The sequence below is a fragment of the Vulpes vulpes genome, unplaced genomic scaffold (genome assembly GCF_048418805.1).
Source record: "Vulpes vulpes isolate BD-2025 unplaced genomic scaffold, VulVul3 u000000751, whole genome shotgun sequence".
In the NCBI taxonomy this organism is placed as follows: Eukaryota; Metazoa; Chordata; class Mammalia; order Carnivora; family Canidae; genus Vulpes; species Vulpes vulpes.
In genome coordinates, this window is record NW_027325824.1 from 180,669 (window position 1) to 195,487 (window position 14,819).

Below are 14,819 nucleotides of genomic sequence, written 5' to 3' on the forward strand. Positions count from 1 at the left end.
TGTATCTTGCAAGAAGTTACTGTGGCCGAGTTCAAAAAGGGTGTTGCCTGTGTTCTCCTCTAGGATTTTGATGGAATCTTGTCTCACATTTAGATCTTTCATCCATTTTGAGTTTATCTTTGTGTATGGTGAAAGGGAGTGATCCACTTTCATTCTTCTGCAGGTGGATGTCCAATTTTCCAAACACCATTTATTGAAGAGACTGTCTTTCTTGCAATGGATAGTCTTTCCTCCTTTATCGAATATTAGATGACCATACATTTCAGGGTCCACTTCTGGGTTCTCTATTCTGTTCCATTGATTTATGTGTCTGTTTTTGTGCCAGTACCACACTGTCTTGATGACCACAGCTTTGTAGTACAACCTGAAATCTGGCATTGTGATGCCCCCAGGTATGGTTTTCTTTTTTAAAATTCCCCTGGCTATTCGGGGTCTTTTCTGATTCCACACAAATCTTAAAATAATTTGTTCTAACTCTCTGAAGAAAGTCCATGGTATTTTGATAGGGATTGCATTAAACGTGTAAATTGCCCTGGGTAACATTGACATTTTTACAATATTAATTCTGCCAATCCATGAGCATGGAATATTTTTCCATCTCTTTGTGTCTTCCTCAATTTCTTTCAAAAGTGTTCTATAGTTTTTAGGGTATAGATCTTTTACCTCTTTGGTTAGGTTTAGTCCTAGGTATCTTATGCTTTTGGGTGCAACTGTAAATGGGATTGACTCCTGAATTTCTCTTTCTTCAGTCTCATTGTTAGTGTATAGAAATGCCATTGATTTCTGGGCATTGATTTTGTATCCTGCCACGCTACCAAATTGCTGTATGAGTTCTAGCAATCTTGGGGTGGAGGCTTTTGGGTTTTCTATGTAGAGTATCATGTCATCGGCGAAGAGGGAGAGTTTGACTTCTTCTTTGCCAATTTGAATGCCTTTAATGTCTTTTTGTTGTCTGATTGCTGAGGCGAGGACTTCCAGAACTATGTTGAACAGCAGTGGTGAGAGTGGACATCCCTGTCTTGTTCCTGATCCTAGGGGAAAGGCTCCCAGTGCTTCCCCATTGAGAATGATATTTGCTGTGGGCTTTTCGTAAATGGCTTTTAAGATGTCGAGGAAAGTTCCCTCTATCCCAACACTCTGAAGGGTTTTGATCAGGAATGGATGCTGTATTTTGTCAAATGCTTTCTCTGCATCTAATGAGAGGATCATATGGGTTCTTGGTTTTTCTCTTGCTGATATGATGAATCACATTGATGGTATTATGAGTGTTGAACCAGCCTTGTGTCCCGGGGATAAATCCTACTTGGTCATGGTGAGTAATTTTCTTAATGTGTTGTTGGATCCTATTGGCTAGTATCTTGTTGAGAATTTTTGCATCCATGTTCATCAGGGATATTGGTCTGTAATTCTACTTTTTGGTGGGATCTTTTCTGGTTTCAGAATTAAGGTGATGCTGGCCTCATAGAACGAATTTGGAAGTACTCCATCTCTTTCTATCTTTCCAAACAGCTTTAGTAGAATAGGTATGGTTTCTTCTTTAAACGTTTGATAGAATTCTCCTGGGAAGCCATCTGGCCCTGGACTCTTGTGTCTTGGGAGGTTTTTGATGACTGCTTCAATTTCCTCCCTCGTTATTGGCCTGTTCAGGTTTTCTATTTCTTCCTGCTCCAGTTTTGGTAGTTTGTGGCTTTCCAGGAATGCGTCCATTTCTTCTAGATTGCCTAATTTATTGGCGTACAGCTGTTCATAATATGTTTTTAAAATCGTTTGTATTTCCTTGGTGTTGGTAGTGATCTCTCCTTTCTCATTCATGATTTTAGTAACTTGAGTCTTCTCTCTCTTCTTTTTAATAAGGCTGGCTAATGGTTTATCTATGTTATCAATTCTTTCAAAGAACCAACTCCTGGTTCTGTTGATCTGTTCCACAGTTCTTTTGGTCTCGATTTCATTTAGTTCTGCTCGAATTTTAATTAACTGTCTTCTTCTGCTGGGGGTGGGGTCCATTTGTTTCTTTTTCTCTAGTTCCTTTATGTGTAAGGTGAGCTTTTGAATTTGAGTTCTTTCCAGTGTTTGAATGGATGCTTGTGTTGCGATGTATTTCCCCCTCTGGATTGCTTTTGCTGCATCCCAAAGCTTTTGAACGGTTGTATCTTCATTCTCATTAGTTTCCATGAATCTTTTTAATTCTTCCTTAATTTCCTGGTTGACCTTTTCATCTTTTAGCACGATGGTCCTTAACCTCCATGTGTTTGTGGTCCTTCCAAACTTCTTGTTGTGATTAAGTTCTAATTTCAAGGCATTATGGTCTGAGAATATACAGGGGACTATCCCGATCTTTTGGTATCGGTTCAGACCCGATTTGTGACCCAGTATGTGGTCTATTCTGGAGAAAGTTCCATGTGCACTTGAGAAGAATGTGTATTCAGTTGAGTTTGGATGTAAAGTTCTGTAGATATCTGTGAAATCCATCTGGTCCAGTGTATCATTTAAAGCTCTCATTTCTTTCGATATGTTGTGCTTAGAAGACCTATCTAGTATAGAAAGAGCTAGATTGAAGTCACCAAGTATAAGTGTATTATTATCAAAGTATTTCTTCAGTTTGGTTATTAATTGGTTTAAATACTTGGCAGCTCCCACATTCGGGGCATATATATTGAGGATTGTTAAGTCCTCTTGTTGGATAGATCCTTTGAGTATGATATAGTGTCCCTCTTCATCTCTCACTGTAGTCTTCAGGGTAAATTTTAGTTTATCTGATATGAGGATGGCTACCCCTGCTTTCTTTTGAGGACCATTTGAATGGTAAATGGTTCTCCAACCTTTTATTTTCAGGTTGTAGGTGTCCTAAAATGAGTCTCTTGTAGACAGCAAATAGATGGGTCCTGCTTTTTTATCCAGTCTGAAACCCTGCGCCTTTTGATGGGGTCATTAAGCCCTTTTACGTTCAGAGTTACTATTGATAGATATGAGTTTAGTGTCATCATATCTATTCAGTCCTTGTTTTTGTGGATTGTTCCACTGAACTTCTTCTTAAAGGGGAATTTTAAGAGTCCCCTTTAAAATTTCTTGCAGAGCTAGTTTGGAGGTTACATATTCTTTCAGTTGCTGCCTGTCTTGGAAGCTCTTTATCTCTCCTTCCATTTTGAATGAGAGTCTTGGTGGATAAAGTATTCTTGGTTGCATGTTTTTTTTCATTTAGGACCCTGAATATATCCTGCCAGCCCTCTCTGGCCTGCCAGGTCTCTGTGGAGAGGTCTGCTGTTACCCTAATATTCCTCCCCATAAAAGTCAGGGACTTTTTTTCTCTTGCTGCTTTAAGGATCTTCTCCTTATCTTTGGAATTTGCAAGCTTCACTATTAAATGTCGAGGTGTTGAACGGTTTTTATTGATTTTGGGGGGGGGGGGATCTCTCTATTTCCTGGATCTGAATGCCTGTTTCCCTTCCCAGATTAGGAAAGTTTTCAGCTAGGATTTGTTCAAATACATATTCTGGCCCTCTGTCCCTTTCGGCGCCCTCGGGAACCCCAGTTAAATGTAGGTTTTTCTTCCTCAGGCTGTCATTTATTTCCCTTAATCTATCCTCATGGTCTTTTAATTGCCTGTCTTTTTTCCTCAGTTTCCCTCTTTGCCATCAACTTGTCTTCTGTGTCACTCACTCGTTCTTCCACCTCGTTAAGCCTCGTCATTAGGACTTCTAGCTTGGATTGCATCTCATTTAATTGATTTTTAATTTCTGCCTGATTGGATTTAAATTCTGCAGTCATGAAGTCTCTTGAGTCCTTTATGGTTTTTTCTAGAGCCACCAGTAGTTCTATAATAGTGCTTCTGAATTGGCTTTCTGACATTGAATTGTAATCCAGATTTTGTAACTCTGTGGGAGAGAGGGCTGTTTCTGATTCTTTTTTTTTTGAGGTGAGGTTTTCCTTCTAGTCATTTTGCTCAGTGCAGAGTGGCCGAAAACAAGTTGTATTGGGAAAAGGAGAAAAAGAGAGAGAAGGAAAGAAAAGAGACAAAGAAAAAAACAGAAAGAAGAAAAAAAAAGTGTAAAAAGAGAAAGAAAAAGAAAGAAAGGAGAGAAGAAAAGGGGGGTGGGGTGGGGGAAGCAATCAGAAATCAAGAAGAAAGAAAGAAAAAAAGCACAAAACAAAACAAAAACAAAAACAAAAAAACAACAAAAAAACACGGGGGAGTATCTTCCGATTCTGTATACTTTAAGTCCCTTGACTTCGCCTGGAACTGGTCCGTCTCGCTGGTCTTCTGGGGGAGGGGCCTGCTGTGCTGATTTTCAGTTGTTAGCACTTGGGGGAGGTGCTCTGCCCCTGCCTGGTGCAGGGCTCAGTGGGGGTTGTTCACCCCGTGAGGCCCCGGGAGGAAGCCACAGTGGCGGGGCGGCAGCTCTGGAGCCCTGGAGTCAGCCCCCGCAGTAGCTCCGGGGCTCTCTGTCTGCAGGGCCTGGGGGCTCCCGGGTGGGGCCGCTGATCTGCTCAGCTCCGTGCAGGAGCGTCCTCGCTGTCCTGGGCCCTCCCGGCCTCTGCCTGTCCTGGGGGAGGCCGGATCCTGGGCTGTGTCCCGGCGCCCTGTGCTCCGGGGTCTCCGCTGTTGGATTCGCGCTCCTGCCCCGCAGCCCCCTCCGCGGAGCCGCCGCCCGAGCCCCTCCGAGCTGTTCCAGGAGCCGCGCCGCCCCCTCCGCGGGGAGCTTCTTCCTCCGCCCAAGCCGCCGCCCGAGCTGCTCCCGGTGCCCCGCAGCCCCCTCCGCGGAGCCGCCGTCCGAGCCGCTGCCGCTGAGCTGTTCCCGGAGCCGCGCAGCCCCCTCCGCGGAGCCGCCGCCCGAGCCCCTCCGAGCTGCTCCGGGTCCCGCCGAGCGCTGCAGCCCTTAGGGAGCTCGGCGCATCTCCCGGGGCGCAGGTGCCTGTTAGGGTCCCAGGGAGCCCGAGGGCATCCCCGCCTTTCTGGGGATCCTGCTCCAATTCCCCGGGAGGCCTTTCCCCCGGGAAGGTTGGTGCAGCTCCTGCTCCTCCGGGACGGGGCTCTCCTGTCCTGGGGACACTCGCCCCGGCCTCAGCCCGGCTCCTCGCGGGGCCCCTCCCCCTTGGAGGCCTTTTGTTTCTTTATTTCTTTTTTCCCGTCTTCCTACCTTGATAGAAGCGCGAACTCTTCTCACTGTAGCGTTCCAGCTGGTCTCTCTTTAAATCTCAGGCCGAATTCGTAGATTTTCAGGATGATTGGAAGGTTTTCTAGGTAATTTGTTAGGGACAGGTGATTTGGAGACCCTACTCTTCCGCCATCTTGCCCCTCCCCCCCTCAGATAGATTTTTTTTTTAATGAAAATTGGTCATTCTTATTACAGTTAACCCTTGAACAATGCAGGTTTGAACTGTGCAGGTCCACTTATATGTAGATTTTTTCAATAAATACAGTAGAGTACTATAAATGTATTTTCTTTTATGATTTAATAACATCTTTTCTCTAGCTTATTTTACTCTAAGAACACAGTATATAGCATGTACAGTATACAAAATATATATTAATCTACTCCAGGCAAAAGTAGACTATTAGTAGTTAGCTTTTTTTTTTTAGTAGTTAACTTTTCGGAGTCAGAGTTATATGCAGATTTTTGTCTGTGTAGGAGGGTCAGCGCACCTAACCCCCATGTTGTTCAAGGGTCAACTATTTGTTTTTAAGTGTGAGGTTGATTGGTTTAGTTTTAAGTGTGAGCCATAGTTGTTACCCAGCCTCATATCAGTAGGATTATATATGCAAACCCAGGGACCAGTGGATGTGGGAATCTGGGGGGCCTCATTTATTCTGACAATGAGCTTCCTTTTCCTAGTTTTCCTCCAGCTTCCTGGCCAACCCACTCGCTATTTTTTGTTTTGTTCATTTTGTCGTGTTTTGTTTTCTGAGTCCCTTCCTGTGTTTCTCCTTTACATTTCAACTGCTTTTCTGTTTATGTGTCTCTGCTTCACCAGTGTGATACCTCTTACAGCAAGCACCACAAGTCCTTGGTCTTTTCATTTCTGGCATCCCAGATATTTCCTGAGACAAGCTAAAAATCAAGGCATGTGTATTGAATTGATCTTTTGTGATGACTCCCAGCAGAAAAAGCATCTCCTCCATTTAGGAGTCAGCATTATAGATTTTATATTTGTAGGCACCATACATATGACGTTTTGTTTGGTGCCAAACACTGCAGGAATTGGCTCAGCTTTAGTGCCCTGCTGAATTTGCATGTTCTCTCTTAGGTCGTGTAGGCAAAGCTAGACTGCAGGCACCTGATTCTTGGCAGAACATCTTGTGATTCCTCTTGGAGCAGGGGGAGATAAGCAGCCTGATCTGCTACAAAGTAGTTTCTCATCTGCCTCCCTATCTCGCTGGAGGCTGACACAAGGTCAATACGCATCCATCTCTGGTTTCAGTTGGGTACAGGACATTCCTCCTTGTGCCCCGTGAGAATACAGCTGTGGACTACAAAAATGTTTCCTTCCTTAGGATACTGCTACAGACTTCACACTGGCAGAGAGACCTACCACCTGTGTTGCCTGTCACTGAAAACCTCCCATTCAGTGTCAGTCCCTGGGGAACTACTGGTACAGGGAGTTGATATTGCCTTTGCTGTGTCTGTATGTAATAAACTTTCTGAATCCATTTGGTCTTACCATTTCCTGTCTGGTCAAATATATGGAAGTGTAAAAAGCCAAAATAGCTGCTGTGGTTAGCCTGTGGTCCTGTTGGCTTCTGCAGTGTTACTTAGGGACCACTTGACAGACAGACTCTGGTGTTGACTTGTGTGGGCTGCATGACCAGAATATTGACTTATTTTCTTTGGCATCACACACAGCAAGGAACACCATTTTCAGCACATTTCTTGACTTAGAGCAACCTTGTCAGACCTCAGATATTTACAAACCCACTTTAGAATGGATGCCATGTCTAACACCAGCCTCATTGTTATTCAATCAATAAATGTACTGAAATCAAATAAATTTCTAAACTCAAATCATTTAAAATGTTAGCTTTATATCATACTTACTTGAAATTCAAAGTTAGTATCACTTGCTAGAGATATAATTGTGATGATAAATGAATTAAAAACAATTTGAAATTTAAATGAAAAAAAAGGGATAAGCCAAATCCATTTGCAATGTAATGCCTAATTCATATGTTATTTCATTTATTCTTCATAGCAACCATTCAGTGTAAATATTGTAGTGAAATGAAACAGATCCAATGGGTCTAAATGCCTTTCCTATCATCACACAAGTTAGTGTTTGTCAGAACCAGTATTGAAACCCATGGGTATTTCATGCTGTAGCCTCGAGAGACAGAATAGGTAGGAACCAAGTTAATTTGCCTCAGCAATTCCCCCTTTCCCTTTTGTTTTACTTAGGCCCTCATTTTTAAAAATACAGCTCCACAACCTAAGACCTCTCATATATTTTGTGGCAAAGTGTGACACCCTGCCTTTAGTCTTACTTTTAATTTGAACCTTAGATTTTCAGTATTTTTGACTAGGGAATATTTTTCATCCTCTGTAAAGCTGCTGCTTTAAAAGGGGAAACAATTGCTGCTTGTAATCCCCTGCCATTCCCTGAAGGTGGTGAATTTTGAGTAGTGCCCTTAGTTGCAGAAGTAATTTTTTGGAGTATGAGGATGCAACGGGTGGGGGGGGGGGCTCAGTGATGGAATTCTTATATTGTGCAGAGTAATAGAGGTATAAGGCTAACAGTAGCTTCAAGATGCTTCTGAGATGTAGTGATTGTTAGACTGATGGAGATGTATGCAGAGGGAAAAAGATTTGGCTTTTCCCTACCTGCCTTTAAGTAACTTTTGAAGAGAGGTCAGAAATTCTGCAATGTTGTGGTCTTTTGCAATGGGGGCTGTGTCATTAGTTCCTTTCTCTTTTTTCATGCAAACCATTCCAAATGGCTTTAGTATTCTAGTTACATTTTTCTATAGCACAGTAACTTAGTATGTTATTAAAACATTTTTAATGTTTCTTTTTGTTATAAATGGTTTCATCTGGGATACTATATGATATGTGGGCCACATATCGTATATTCGTCAAGAGAAGAACAAAACCTTTAATGTCAAATGGCGAAAAAATTACTATTACTAAATTTTTATGAAAATATCAGGTTACCATGATAGTCATAATGTGCACTGTTGAGTTTTCATGGATTCAACATTTTCAGAAATATTTACTTTGAGATAGAGCAAATCTTTTAACTTAGAACTTGAATCTCCAAATCTGATTGGAGTCAGATATAAGTTTTGGGTCCACTCTGACCTTTTTTGTGAGGATTAAATGAAGTCATAATGTATGAAACTTAGGAAAGAGAAGTGGCTAACTTAGTACATACGTTACAAATACATGTTTTTATAACTCCTGTTATTATTAAAGAATGCAATAAATGGAGTTACTGTTATAACTGTACACAGCTCTCGGTTGGTCAGTCATTCACAACCATACAACACAGATCAAAATTATCTAGGCAAGTTAACAGAGCCATGATGTTTAACTTTCTAGGTATAGAAGATTACTATCAGCATAGAAACAGGAGTAGGTAGCTTGCATAGTGACAGCTTTATTATGGGGTATTTGATAGGAAAGATGGGCAACTTACAAAGCTTGAAAAGATAGGAACCTGAAGTTTCCCCTTATTCACTATACTTTAAGTAGGGTCCAATGCTAAAAAGGAGATGCAATTCAGAATCAACTAAACATGGGAAAGTCTAGCCCTGCATTACTCATAGCCTTTCAGGGTCTTCAGTTCCAGGGAGTAGAAAAAGAGATTTTACATACCAATTCATTTTATGAAACTAGTATTACTGTGATATCAAAGTCCAAGAAAGAGAGTACATGAAATAAAAGTACAGGATAATGTCACTTATGAGGACATACATAAAAATTCTAAACAAATTATTAAGACTTAGATTATTCAGAAGAATAATAAATCATGACCATTTCCCCCCTAGTAATGTATGGTTGGTTAAAACATAGGAACTTATCTATGTAATTCACAACATTAACAGATTAAAGGAGAAAAAAAATCCTATGATCTTCTCAATAAATGCACTGAAAGTGTTTGAGGAAAATCAACATATATCCAAGATAAATATTTTTAGCAAAATAGATTAGAATGGAGCTTTCTTTGGTACACAGTAAACATGGTGACATTTGAAAATTTCTATTTCCTATCAGGAATAAGACAAGAATGTCCAATATTACCAGTTCCATTCAACATGGTACTGGGTGGGTCTGTCCAATGTTGTAAAATGAGAGAAGGAAAAAAAGTTATAATGTTTAAAACAGAAGAAGCTAACTGTTAGTATTCAAAGGTTATATGACTGTGTATGTTGAAAACCCAAAAGAAGCTAGACATAAACTTTCAAAATTAAAAAGCATGTTTAGCAAAGTTGCCGGAGATAACATCAATTTACAAGTATGTCTGTATATACCAGATAAATCACAATATAAAATTTAAAATAATGAACAACAACAACAAAAAAAAAAAAGCAAGAAAAAAAGGAGAAAAAAATTAAAAAAAAAAAACAGACTGTTAAATACAGAGAACAAACTGATGATTGCCAAAGCAGAGGTGGGTGGAGGGGATAGATGAAATAGGTAAAGGGGGTTAACAGTACATTTATCTTGATAAGCCTCAAGTGAGGTATGGAATTGCTGAATCACTATATTGTACACTCGAAACTAAATAACACTGAATGTTAATTATACTTGAATAAAAAAATGACATGAAAATTACAAAGAAGATGCTCCATAAATGTTCTCTCCCAGGGAAATAAATGAAATAATGATATAATTTTCAATAGCACCAAAAACTTAGAAATAAGGTTGGCAAAATATCTGCATGATTCTTTGCAGAGAGTTGTAAAACTTTATTGAGAGAATTTTAACAGTGAAATATCCAGCATAAGAACAGTTTGCATTGTTTCAGCTTGTCTTCCTTTAAATCTGTGATTGCCTGGAGGACAAACATCATATGGTCTCATTCATTTGGGGAATATAAAAATTAGTGAAAGGGAATAAAGGGGAAAGGAGAGAAAATGAGTGAAAATATCAGTGAGGGTGACAAAACATGAGAGACACCTAACTCTGGGAAACGAACAAGGGGTAGTGGAAAGGGAGGTGGGCAGGGGGTTGGGGTGACTGGGTGATGGGCACTGAGGGGGGGCACTTGGCGGGATGAGCACTGGGTGTTATGCTATATGTTGGCAAATTGACCTCCAATAAAAAAAATGAAAATAAATTAAAAAAATAAATCTGTGATTGCCCTTCACCTGTAAGGTAAACAAAGCAGTTGGGAACATTACTTAGCGGAATTTTATTTATAGTATGTTAAAGGTATACAAAAAACACTACAGTTTTGGTTTTATAAGATAGATTTCTAAGCATATATTTAATCAATATTTTTAAACACATCACTCTTTCTATTGGTACAAGAAAACAAGAAGACTATTCAAGTTCAGAACATACTAAAGGAATGGAACTTATTAAAAGGCAGTTTTATTTTTTAAAGATTTTATTTATTTATTTGAAGAGAGAGTGATCAAGAGAATGAGCATGAGCAGGGGCAGGGGGAGAGGGAGAGGAAGAAACTGACTCCCCCGCTGAGCAGGGAGCCCAAGGTGGAGCTCGACCCCAGGACTCTGGGATTATGACCTGAGCCAAAGGCAGACACTTAACTGACTGAGCCACCCAGGAGCCCCTAAATGGCAGTTTTAAATGAAAATTTAAAAATTGCTTATGCTTTTACTAAAATCCAAACAACACACAAAAAACCTTGACAAAATAAATTGATAAATATGTGTCATTTAAAAGCTTCCACTTGGGGGCACCAGGGTATCTCAGGTGGTTAAGCGATTGACTGGAGACTTTAGCTCAGCTCATGAATGATCTCAGGGTCTTGAGATCAAGCCCTGTAGATCTCCATGCTCAGCAGTGAGTGTGCTGGATATTCTCTCTCTCTCTGTCTCCCTCTGCCACTCCCCTGCTTGTGCTCTCTCTTAAAGTAAATACAAATGTTTTAAAAATAAAATAAAAGCTCCCACTTGAAATAACATTCTAAATATAAGATAGCTAAATCAATGTCATATTGTTGCTGGCTAAGTGAATGCAAAGGCCAGTACTACATCCATTTTGTCTCTATTGTGCAGAAGTGCAAAAAAGTTTTTTGAGCTAGTTTAGCCCATATGTGATCGGTAACCATTGGTCCCCATTTCTACCTGTAATCCTACTGTGATTAGGAATAATGCCTTTTTTTCACACTTGACAGTCTGTATAATAAACTACATGGTCATATTAGTTTTAAGTCATCACCATCATTTCTGAAATTAAAATATGAAGCACATATATACCGTGTCTTACAACATGACACAAAAATGGAAGGAATGGATTGAGGAAGGGAAAAAGGAAATGAATGGAGAGAGGGAAAGATATCTAGAAAAGTCAAACATTTGTTTCTAAAAGTAAGTGCTTTTTTAAACTTTATTGAGGGAGTAACTGACAAATATATATTTCAAGTATACATGATTATTTGCTATGTATACATTGTGGGTTACCAGATAAACATAAGGAATTAACATATCCATTATTGCATATAGTTAACTTTTTGTGTGTAAGAATGCTTAAGATCTACTCTCATCACCTTTCGAGTATACAATATCATATTATTCACTAAAAGTAAGCGCTTCTGAGGGACAACTCTGACAAGTTTCGGAAGTTTTCCTATAGTATCTGCAATGTTCAGGTACTACTGAGATAAATAAGTTTTCCTAATATATCAACCACTTCATATTTTGAAAATATTGAGTTCAAGAACGTATTCACTTTCGATTATATAAAATACTATTTGTTATATCTTGTTCATGTTCCTTAGTGTGTACACTTCTTTATTTCATTTTCTTCAGGATTATGTAAACTAGTGGATACTCTTCATAAATATTTTTTAAAAGAACAATCTTCCTGATTTATTAGTTGTATTATTTTTCCTTTTACTAATATTTCATACCTTTTATTAAGTACTTCTTTCCTTTTTGTTAGGTTTATTCCGTTGCTTCTTGTTTTTCTTATCTTTTATGTTGGATGCTCATGTAATGAATTATCTATGTAATTACATGCATTTTAAAGGGTATTGCTCTTCCTATGAGTGCATTTTAGCCATGTTCAATAGGCTCCTGGATGTAGTCTGAAAACTATCTCCTTATGTAAATAGTTGAATGGAATGGTTCATCAATGTAGACTAAAAAAGTTTAGGACAATGCAAGGTAATTTCCTCCCTAAATATCAAGCATGTCCTTTAAGTTCAGAAGCTCTTAAAATTAATGGTCATCGATTTGAAAAACACCTATGTAAAACACAAGTTGATTACTTACGAATTATTAAAGTTATAGACTTTAAATTTCAAATCTTATCAATTTATGTCTCAAGGCAAAAACGTATTTTTTAGAAGATTTTATATATTTATTCCTGAGAGACGCAGGGAGAGAAAGGCAGAGACATAGAGGGAGAAGCAGTCTCCCTGTGGGGAGCCTGATACGGGATCACGACCTGAGTTAAAGGCAGACAACCACTGAGCCACCCAGGTGCCCCTCAAGGAAGAAACTTATAATATGCTACTTTTGCTATAGTTATGTCATAGTTCACATTTTTATTAGGGACAGTAGCTTCTGAAAACTGACAGGGGGACAGGGAGTGTGCTTAGCACAGATATTTCACAGATTTTTTTTTAATAATAAATTTACTTTTTATTGGTGTTCTATTTGCCAACATACAGAATAACACCCAGTGCTCATCCCGTCAAGTGCCCCCCTCGGTGCCCGTCACCCATTCACCCCCACCACCCGCCTTCCTCCCCTTCCACCACCCCTAGTTCGTTTCCCAGAGTTAGTAGTCTTCCATGTTCTGTCTCCCTTTCTGATATTTCCTACCCATTTCCTCTCCCTTCCCTTCTATTCCCTTTCACTATTATTTATATTCCCCAAATGAATGAGAACATACAATGTTTGTCCTTCTCCGATTGACTTATTTCACTCAGCATAATACCCTCCAGTTCCATCCACGTTGAAGCAAATGGTGGGTAATATCAGTCAGAACATGAGAGACACCTAAATCTGGGAATTGAACAAAGGGTGGTGGAAAGGGAGGTGGGTGGGCGGTTGGGATGACTGGTTGATGGGCACTGAGGGGGGCGCTTGGCGGGATGAGCACTGGGTGTTACGGTATATGTTGGCAAATTGAACTCCAATAAAAATATATACAAAAAAAGAACAAAAAGGTAAAATAAGTGAGAATTTGCTCTCTGCTTTAGCTCAGACATCCATCTTTTACCTTCAGACATCAGTGTTCCTGGTTCTTAGGCTTTTGGACTCAGACTGTGACTTAGACCATCGGTCCCATGATTCTCGGGCCTTCAGACTTGTACTGAATCACAGCACTGATTTTTCTTTTTCCCAGCCTGTAGATAGCAAATTGTGAGATTTCTTAGCCTCACAATCACATAAGCCAATTTCTACAATACTTTTCTATTTACCTATATCTATCTATATCCTATTGGTTCTTTTTCTCTGGAGAGCACCGACTAATGCACATTTTGGTACTGAGAGTGGTTCTAGAGGAACTGAATGTTAAGGATAAATATTCTGAATTGATTCTTGAGTTTCTGGAATTGACTGTTCAGTATTATTAGATTTAAAGAAGTTAATGACTCTATTTCCAGTAGTAAAGAGAGATCGTCCATGTACTGTTTATAGAGATATGCAAAATATTTGCATTGGATACTCCTAATCAGCAACTTAAGGAAGGAGCCAAGTGACTCTGTATATGATATTTAGAACGTTTTTTGAAAACTAAGAAATATAATGACATTGGTTGGTTTCTCCAAATGTCCCTGGACATATTAGTAAAAGAAAAAGATGAGTTGAAGGATTTGAATACTGAGTAATAAATGACTTAAGATTTTCTAGTTGTGCCCTGAAGGAGAGCCTTATCTTACTCTTTCTCCCTACCCTACCAAAGAGACCCCAAGCCCTTTTTCAGGGTAACTGTACATTGGAGAAAAGAAAATAATTAGACCTTTCAGGAATTACTGGACATTGACTCTGATCTGACATCGATTCCAGGAGATCTGAAATGTCACTATGGCCCACCATGAAAGTAGGGGCTTATGGAGGTCAGATATTGATGGAGTTTTAGCTCAAGTCTGTCTCACAGTGAGCCTACTTGGCCTCCAAAAGCATCCAGTGTTTATTTTGCTGGATTTAGAATGAATAATTGAAATATACTCTACAGTTGGAAGAATCCCTACATTGGTTCCTAATCTGTGGAATGAGGGGTATTATGGTGAGAAGGGCCTAGTGTAAGACACTAGAACTACCTCTACATAGGAAGATAGTAAGCCAAAAGCAATACTGCATTCCTGAGGGATTGCAGAGATTAGTACCACCATCAGGGAGTTAAAAGATGCAGGGTTGGTGATTCTCTACACATCCCTATTCAGCTCTACCATTTGGCCTATGCATAGGACAGATGGATGTTGAAGAATGACAGTTGATTATCATAAACTTAGCCAGGTGGTGCTTCCAATAGCAGCTGCTGCACCTGATGCAGTTTCATTGTTTGTTTGTTTTTTTTAAAGATTTTATTTATTTATTCAACACACACACACACACACACACACACACACACACAGAGGCAGGGACATAGGTAGAGGGAGAAGCAGGCTCCTCTCAGGGAGCCTGATGTGGGACTCAATCCCGGGACCCTGGGACCACTCCCTGAGCCGAAGGCAGATGCCCAACC